The sequence below is a fragment of the Rattus norvegicus genome, chromosome 1, assembly GCF_036323735.1.
Source record: "Rattus norvegicus strain BN/NHsdMcwi chromosome 1, GRCr8, whole genome shotgun sequence".
NCBI lineage: Eukaryota > Metazoa > Chordata > Mammalia > Rodentia > Muridae > Rattus > Rattus norvegicus.
In genome coordinates, this window is record NC_086019.1 from 247,113,937 (window position 1) to 247,122,774 (window position 8,838).

The 8,838-nt window shown below is 39.6% G+C and overlaps 1 non-coding gene across 1 annotated transcript; it reads left to right on the forward strand.

Moving 5' to 3' along the window:
• The first annotated feature begins 6,964 nt into the window (after window positions 1-6,964).
• On the forward strand, window positions 6,965-7,070 carry LOC120100165 (U6 spliceosomal RNA). The gene has a single exon (XR_005499958.1). It is a non-coding gene; the product is annotated as a U6 spliceosomal RNA (small nuclear RNA).
• The last annotated feature ends 1,768 nt before the right edge of the window (window positions 7,071-8,838 follow it).

An 8,838-nucleotide genomic window follows, 5' to 3' on the forward strand; every position in this document is an offset into this window, starting at 1 on the left:
TATTTGTTGTTTTAACTATTATGTGACAGGAGAACTTTCCCTTCTGGTCCAATATATTTAGAGTTCTGTAGGCTTCTTGTATGTTTATGGGCATCCCTTTCTTCAGGTTAGGGAAGTTTTCTTCTATAATTTTGTTGAATATATTTACTGGCCCTTTAAGTTGGGAGTCTTCACTTTTTCTGTACCTATTTGATCTTCTCATTGTGTCCTAGATTTACTGTATGTTTTGGGCTAGGATCTTTTTGCGTTTTACGTTGTTTTTGACAGACATGTCTCTGTTTTCTACGGTATATTCTGCCCCTGAGATTCTCCCTTCTATCTCTTGTATTCTGTTGATGATGCTTGTATCTACAGCTCCTTGTCTCTTCCTTTAGTTTTCTATATCCAGGGTTGTCTCCCTTTGTGCTTTCTTTATTGTTCCTATTTCCATTTTCAATTTGTTCACCTGTTTGGTTGCATTTTCCTGTAATTCTTTTAGGGATTTTTGTGTTTCCTGTAATGGTTCTACTCATTTACTTGTGTTATCCTGCATTTCTCTAAGGAATTATTCATGTCTTTCTTAAAGTCCTCCATTATTATAAAAAATGTGATTTTAAATCTAAATCTTGCTTTTTTGCTGTGCTTAGATAACCAGTATTTTCTTTGGTGGGAGTACTGGGCTCTGATGATGCCAAGTAGTCTTGGTTTCTGTTGCTTAGGTTCCTGTGTTTGCCTCTAGACATTGGGTTGTCTCTGGTGTTTGCTTGTCTTGCTGTTTCTGGGAGTGACTTGAACCTGCCGTAGGCCGCTGTGTCAGTACTCCTGTAGAACTGTTTTCCTGCTTTCTTTCAGCCTTTCCTGAGTACAGGTGGTCTGATGTCAGGTGTGTTAGTGCTCCTGAAGACTGTCCTCCAGCTCTAGGCATGGGCATGGATCAAAGGCTCCTGCCTCTAATTGCTCATGTAGGTCCTTGCACCCTTCGGTCATAGTTGGCACTATGTGATTCCCTCTTGGATCTGTAAGGTGGGCAGAAGGTAGTCTTCTCTGACTTCTCAGTAGTATCCACATTTCTTTGGTTCCAGCTCTCTCCCCTACTGGATTTTGGTGCAGGCAGCTGATTGGCCAGATCAGTTCAGTCCTGGGCACAGAGGAGAACTGTGGGTACTGGTGGCTGTCTGCTCCCATATCCCTGTGTCCAGAGTTACTATGCAGTTTCCCATTGGAAAAGGCATGTGGGCTGATGTGTCTAGAGCTGTCCTGCAGCCTTGGAATGTCTGCACCTCTGGGTGGTCTGCTCTATTCCCCCTTCTTTTCCAATTAAAAGCCAATGTTGCATGTGTACTTTAAAGAACTTAGTTATTTCTACCTTTGTACATATAGCTCTTAATATATCCTAATAAATCAATGTAGTACTGTATTTTTAATGAGTCTGTAAAACATATCCCCTTGTATTGCTAATAAATAATTAAAAGTTGAAAAAAAGGATGGTTCAGAGCAGATGAAAGGAGTACACTGGTTTTACATGAATGCAATGTCTCAGCACATGTGTTGAAACTGGTATAGCTCAAGGGCAAATTGACAGAAAGTTGAGTGCTGTGGTATTGAGTATTGAGTATGTGGAAGCCTTTATAAACTTTGCACCAGTACATTCAAGGCAAATATAATATAATAGCACAGATATAGAAATATGAAGCTCCACCTAGGTGTGGGAAGTTATATACCTAGAGTAGATATTGTACATTTCTCTTCTTTATATATTCTGGTGTGAAGAGTGTTTTCCAAGTCACAAGCCTCTTAAACAGAAATCTATGTCCTGTGAAATAGACAGATGAATCATGGAGAAATATTGTGCATTGTGGAGGACTCACTAAGGTAAAGGCCTAATGTACACTGCTTTGCCAAACAGTACTTTTTTGACTAAATATTGGATAAAAATTATGAGAGATCTTTATTATGTGTTGGGGCTGTTAGTATTTCTTTTAAACAATCTTACCTGACCGAGACCAATTGTATTTTCTTAGAAAGGATAGTAGTAGCTCTTCAAATACATGGTATCTTTAACATAATGCTAAGCTTTGGGGTGCCTTGTAGATGTGAAATAACTTAGAACAGTAAAAATAGCAGTTTGAGGGTTTATACCTTGAACCTGCATGGGTTGAAGCAGAACCCTCAGGAGCCATAAGGCTTTTAGTTCAGCAACAAGTGTTTCTTTCTTTTATCTCCTCAAGAATTATTGACTAAGGAAATCTACAAATTTCTCCAGATCATAAGGGTCTTACTGCTATTGTTGGCTACACACTATATGGCAAGACCCTGTCCCAAAAAGCAACTCACATTTTGGATACAGGACATGGAGAAATCTGACTGAATGTGAGCTGGAAGTTTTCTCATTTCCAAGTAGTTTTTATACTACTTGAAAGTAACATACGAGCTCTCATGGACGGACTGTCACCAATAGTCCTACTTAGTTGAGGACCCTCATATGAGGGAAGATGTGTCAGTTGATATAATAATGAAGTTTCCAGGTAGAGTGTGAGAAGCAATATATAGGAAGGAATTTGCATTTGACTGTGTAAGTTAGGGTTTTTTTTTTCCTTTGGCTAGGAAGGTTGGTGATAGGCTATGTCGAATGAATACCATTTCAAAATGTCTAACTCAGTACATTGCCTTGATTTTTTTTAAATGTTGGTTGTAATTTTGTACTGAGACTTGTGTAACTGGAGGTAGCTGGATGAGTACAAATGTGGGCCTGTTAAGGCTCAAGAACGCTTGACCTCTCAGTGATGTGAACTAAGGAGAGGACAGAAATTTGGGCCAGGGACTGAGGTTCTAAGGATCTTTTACCTGCTAGTATTGGGGGATATGAAGACTGCAGAAGGCAGACTAGGGCCTCTGATTATATAGAGCCTTTACCTTGGGGATTCCTTAAACTAGAACATCAGTGAAATTTAATTATTTTAATATCAGGCATGATTACTATGAAGAGTTAATACCCCTCATCATAGTTTTAATCAGTTCTTACTTTACATGTTTGACACTATTATCTCAGCACACAAGAACACTGTACCTTGTGTTTAGGTTTGCCACAAGACAGGCCTTTACCATGGACTATTTTTATATCAGCACTAGAGTGTGATCTAATCCAATAACACAGGTGGTTTATTTTCAGCATGAACTGGATTATAGTGATAGAGTGGAGGGGCATCTTGGGAAGTAAGGCTGTATAGCAATACAAGAAAAAAACAGCAGGGGCTGACTTTTTTATTAACTGGTTGAAAATATGGCTTCTTCCTATGCAGCTGATGTCATGTGGCCCAGGTGGGCAGAACAAGATAGAGACAGTCCGAAGTCCAACGTCACAGGGCCTGGGCAGTCAGAACACCACCAAGATTATCATGCCCAGTCCCAGGAGGCTGAGTTGGGCAAAGCAAGCCTTAGAGGATCCCCAATCTGGTGCTATGTGGCATGGGTGTGGCAGACAACTGCTGAGACAATCTTAGACACCCAGAAGCCCTGGGTATCACTAAGTTGAGCAAGTATTTGGTGGAGAGATGGAAGAGAAAGAGAAATAGAAGGATGTGTGCACAAGGAAGAGAGTTGGAACTGGACACTTGAGAGTAATGAAGAGCACCCTGATATGAATAGACAGCAATGCTGCCTAAGACCATTGTGAAGTCCTGGTCTATGCTGCCACCAAAGGTCATGTCTTGGTCCATGGCCCCAAGACACTAGGAGTCTGTTTTTGGCAAAGGATGTCCCTGGTCTGTTCTGCCATTTGGGTCCATGTTGATGTCTGAGAACTGTGCAGAGATGGCCTCTTTCTTTGCCTGTGCCTTGTGCAAGAGCTGGCTCTACTACTCTCCAGCTGCAACACTCTAAGAGCAGGTTCTGTACCTCATTCAGAAAGTACAGTAGAGCTGGTTCTGGTTGATTGTGTGTCAGCCCTGAATGTATGAGAGTAAGAAAGCTGCCCCTGCCATTTTCCTACCATGAGGAAATGGATTGTGTACTGGAGAGATACCTTCTCCATCTGCCATGGTTGGGGGTGATGGATGTATGATCATGGAAGAGCTAGCTCACCCCACCTTAGGTGCAGCACTGGGAGAGAGGCCTTGCATCTTACCCTGGGCAGCACAGTAGAGCTGGCCCTGATGGCAATGACATGGATGAGCCAGCTTGTACATTAAGAGAGTGTGAGAGTTGGCCATGTCCCTTGTTGGCTATACCATTGGGTGAGCTAGCTGGGACAATGCTGAAGACCTTGGCCTGGTGGTGTGCTGTAGGAGATCTGGTGTGATGACCAATGTAGCTACCACCTAGTCCCAAATACTGTGCTTTGAATTGGCCCACCCAAATATCTACATTATCTATGAACTGTTGAAGTGAACGAAAAAGCAGCCCCTGCAGATCGAAAGATATAGTCTCTCTATGAAAAATGACAAGAACAGGATATCTGAGAAGAGTTTCTGTGCATATTCACTATTGATGGTGTAGCAGAAGCCACAGGCTTTCAGCTAGACCAGTGCCCCACTGCAGTGAACATTAGCAATAAGGGTGTGTGGGAAAAAAGGATGCACTGTGGGGCAATTGTGGAAAACTAGAGTTTCCATAGTAGGATTTGTTTTTAATTTTAGTTTTTAATTTTTTATGTATTCACTTTACATTCAACTCACTTTCCCATTCCTTGTCACTCCTTCCCACAGGTCTTCTCCAATACCCTCTCTTCTGAGTGGATAGAAGTTCCCTGGGTATGTACTCAACCTGCCTTTTCAAGTCTCTGAGAGGATAGGTGCTTTCTTTCCCACTGAGACCTGTCAAGGCAAGACAAGCTATAAGTCTATATCCCAACTGCTGGCAACAGCTTTTGGGATAGGTTCCTTTCTAGTTGTTTGGGAACCACATGAAGACCAAGCTGCGCATCTGCTACATATGATGGAGGAGGTCTAGGTCCAGCCTGTGCATACTCTTTAGTTGGTGGGTCCATCTCTGAGAACCCCAAGGGTCCAGATTAGTTGGTTCTGTTTGTCTTTCTTTGGAGTTCTAATCTCTTTAAGAGTTGCAATTCTGCCTCTTCTTCTTATATAAGAGTTCCCAAGCTCCATCCACTGTTTGGCTGTGGGTCTCTGTATCTGTCTGAGTCAGTTGGTGGATAGATTCTATCAGAGGACAGCCATGCTAGACTCCTGTCTGCAAGCATAACAAAGTATCAGTAATAGTATCAGGATTTGGTGACCATCCATGCAATGGGACTAAAATTTGGCTGTTATCGATTGGCTGTTTCCTCGGTATATGCTCCTTTAACAATCCGTACATTTTTTGTAGACAGGATAAGTTTTGAATCAAAAATTTAGTGAGTTTATTGGTCCCCCTGTCTCTCAACCTAGGTTACTGTCTGGCAACAGGAGGCAGACTCTTAAAGCTCAATATCCCCAAACCTGTGAGTCATAGCTAAGGACACCTCCATTGATCCTTGGGTGCCTTCCCTATCTTAGGTCTTGCACAGACACAGAAACTATGATGGGAACAATTATAACTGTAGTGGGCCCTCAGATATAAACACAATTGACTTCATGATGGATGTACCATTCAGACCATAAAACTCAGCACATAGTCAATACTACTTGTCAAAAGAGAACAAACAAACAAAGGAACAATAACAAATCCCACAAAAGCAAAAACAAAAAACAGGAAAACACAAAAAACCCAAAACCCCTATAAGTCCTTAGTAATCAAAGTATAGTTCCGATAAAGTCTCTACATGGATTAACCTTGCTTCTTTGGCTTCTGTTAGTTTTGGCTAACCATTGTTAACTGAAGTATGCCAACATAAAAATGTCTTTTTGTGTGTGTTCTTAAAGCACATTATGATAAAGGCACAGGGCTACACTGGTATCCTGAACACTTGTAGTACCAGCTTGCTAATAGACTCTCTATTGGCTTAACCATATGTCTAAGCAATCTTCGTTGGTGGGTACCCATCAAAAATAATCTTCTTTGTCACAACTTGTTATCCACTTCCCATATTCTCTTTTTCTCTAAAGACAATTACTGTTCATGGACCTTCCTTATATTGAGAGAGCAATAATGTGGGCAGGCCTATGGAAACCAATGCTGCATGTTGGACCCCATCCTAAACCCATAGCTCAGACAAGTTCTGAGACCAGCTCAGAAAAGAGGAAGGACCAAGGTCATACTGTTAATATACTGATACTTCTGAGGGTGCTGTGTAGCTCAAGATTTTATCAGCCACCCACAATGATTCTGGTGCGAAATGCAGCAGGTTAGGAAATATGACTCTGTCCACTTCAACTAGTACTATAGGCATTGAGGCCCTTAGAATCTCACCAATGTAAGATTTGACTAACTTTAAATATTAGTCTAGCTTCTGCCTAATAAATGGAACTTGTTTCTTTTAGATTTTAGGTCAACATGAGCCAGGTAACAAATTCTGTTTACCTTGCAAAGACAACAGGGCAAGATGACTTTGGATCACCGGATGTCTAAAGATAATTAAGGTCATACCTTTTCAATCTCCATGTCAGAAAATGATGAGCTAATAATTAACTGGTTTCAAAACATCATTAAGATCAAACTTTTCTGACCACTGTGTCAAATATGATGATGTAATTAGTAACTAAATTCATGTTTGTTTTGAATAGGTCCGAATAAGGTTGATTTTGAATCAGAGTACACTGTCAGTAAAGGTTGGTGGATGCAATAGAGCTGAATTTCTATATGGAGAAAAAAAGGGCAAGATAAGGATTCACACCCTGGCTCAACTACCTATATTCTCTGTCTGCCTAGGCAAAGGACAAAATGTACAAGGCTCAGCTTAATGGCCAGTAGAAATAGTTTTGTCTTAGACAAAGAAAGTAGAGAAAATCAGAAGAAATACTGAAATGAGAATTTTAAGAAAATCCACTGAATTTGTGTAATATCATTTAGGAAATACTGTATAACAGTCTTTTCTTAAAAAAAGATCTTTTTGCTTGTTTTGGCAGTACATATACCAAAATTGGAATGATATAGAGAAGATTAGCATGACCCCTGTGCAAGATGACATGCAAATTCGTGAAAAATTCCATATTTTTAACAAGTAGAAGCCCATAAAGAAGAAACAAAAAAATCCCAAAAGAATTACAGGAAAACACAACCGAACAGGTGAAGGTATTGAACAAAACTGTCCAGGATTTAAAAATGGAATTATAAAGAATAAAGAAAGCACAAAGGGAGACAACCCTGGAGATAGAAAACCTAAGGAAGAGACAAGGAGTCATAGATACGAGCATCTCCAATAGAATACAAGAGATAGAAGAGAGAATCTCAGGGGCAGAAGATACCATAGGAAAATTTGTACAACTATCAAAGAGAATGTAAAACACAAAAAACTCCTAGCCCAAAAGATCCAGTCAACACTGGATGTAATCATTAGGATAATAGGTATAGAAGAGAGTGAAGACTCCCAGCTTAAAGGGCCAGTAAATATATTCAACAAAATTATAGAAGAAAACTTCCCTAATCTAAAGAAAGCGATGCCCAGAAATATACAGGAAACCTACAGAAGTCAGAATAGATTGGATCAGAAGAGAAATTACTCCCATCACATAATAGTTAAAACACCAAGTGCACAAAACAAAGGAAGAATATTAAAGGCAGCAAGGGAAAAACGTCGAGTGACGTATAAAGGCAGACCTATCAGAATTACATGAGACTTCTCACCAGAGACTATGAAATCCAAAAGATCCTGGGCAGATGTCATAAAGACCCTAAGAGAATAAAAATGCCAGCCCATGCTATTATATCCAGCAACATTCTCAATTAACATAGAAGGAGAAACCAAGATATTCCATGACAAAACCAAATTTACACAATATCTTCCTATAAAGGATATAAGATGGAAAACTCCAACACAAGGAGAGAAACTATGTCATGCAGAAAGCAAGAATATAATCTCCTTGCAATGAAACTAAAAGAGAGACACACAAACATATTTCTACCTCTAACAACGAAAACAACAGGGAGCGACAATCACTATTTCTTAATATATGTCAACATCAATGGAATCAATTCCCCAATAAAACGTCATAGACTAACAGACTGCATACATAGAGAGGACCCAGAATTTTGCTGCATACAGGAAATAAACCTGAGAGACCACAGCAGACTCTACCTCTGAGCAAATGGCTGGAAAAAAATTTCCAATCGTATGGCCTGAAGAAACAAGCTGGGGTTGCCATTCTAATATTGAATAAAATTGACTTTCAACTAAAAGTCATCTAAAAGATAAGGAAGGACACTTCATGTTAATCAAATAAAAATTCACAAAGATGAATTCTCAATCATAAATATCTATACTCCAAATGCAAGGGCACCTACATTCATAAAAGAAACCTTACTAACGCTCAAATCACACATTGCACATCCTACAATAATAGGTTCAGCGCTCCACTCTCATCAATGGACAGATCATGGAAACAGAAATTAAAAAGGGACATAGAGGAACTAACAGAAGTTATGAACCAAATGAATTTAACAGATATTTATAGAATGTTCCATCCTAAAACAAAATGATATACATTCTTCCCAGCACCTTATGGTACCTTTTCCAAAATTGACCATATAATTGGTCACAAACAGGCCTCAACAGATACAGAAAGATACAAAAACGTCCATGAAGCCTATCAGATCACCACAGAACGAAGTTGGTCTTCAATAACAACAATAATGACAGAAAGTCCAACAGACACATGGAAGTTGAACAATGCTCTATTCAATGAAAACTTAGTCAAGTAAGAAATAAGGAAATTAAAGACTTCTTACAATTTAATGTAAATGAAGACGCAACATACCAAATTTATG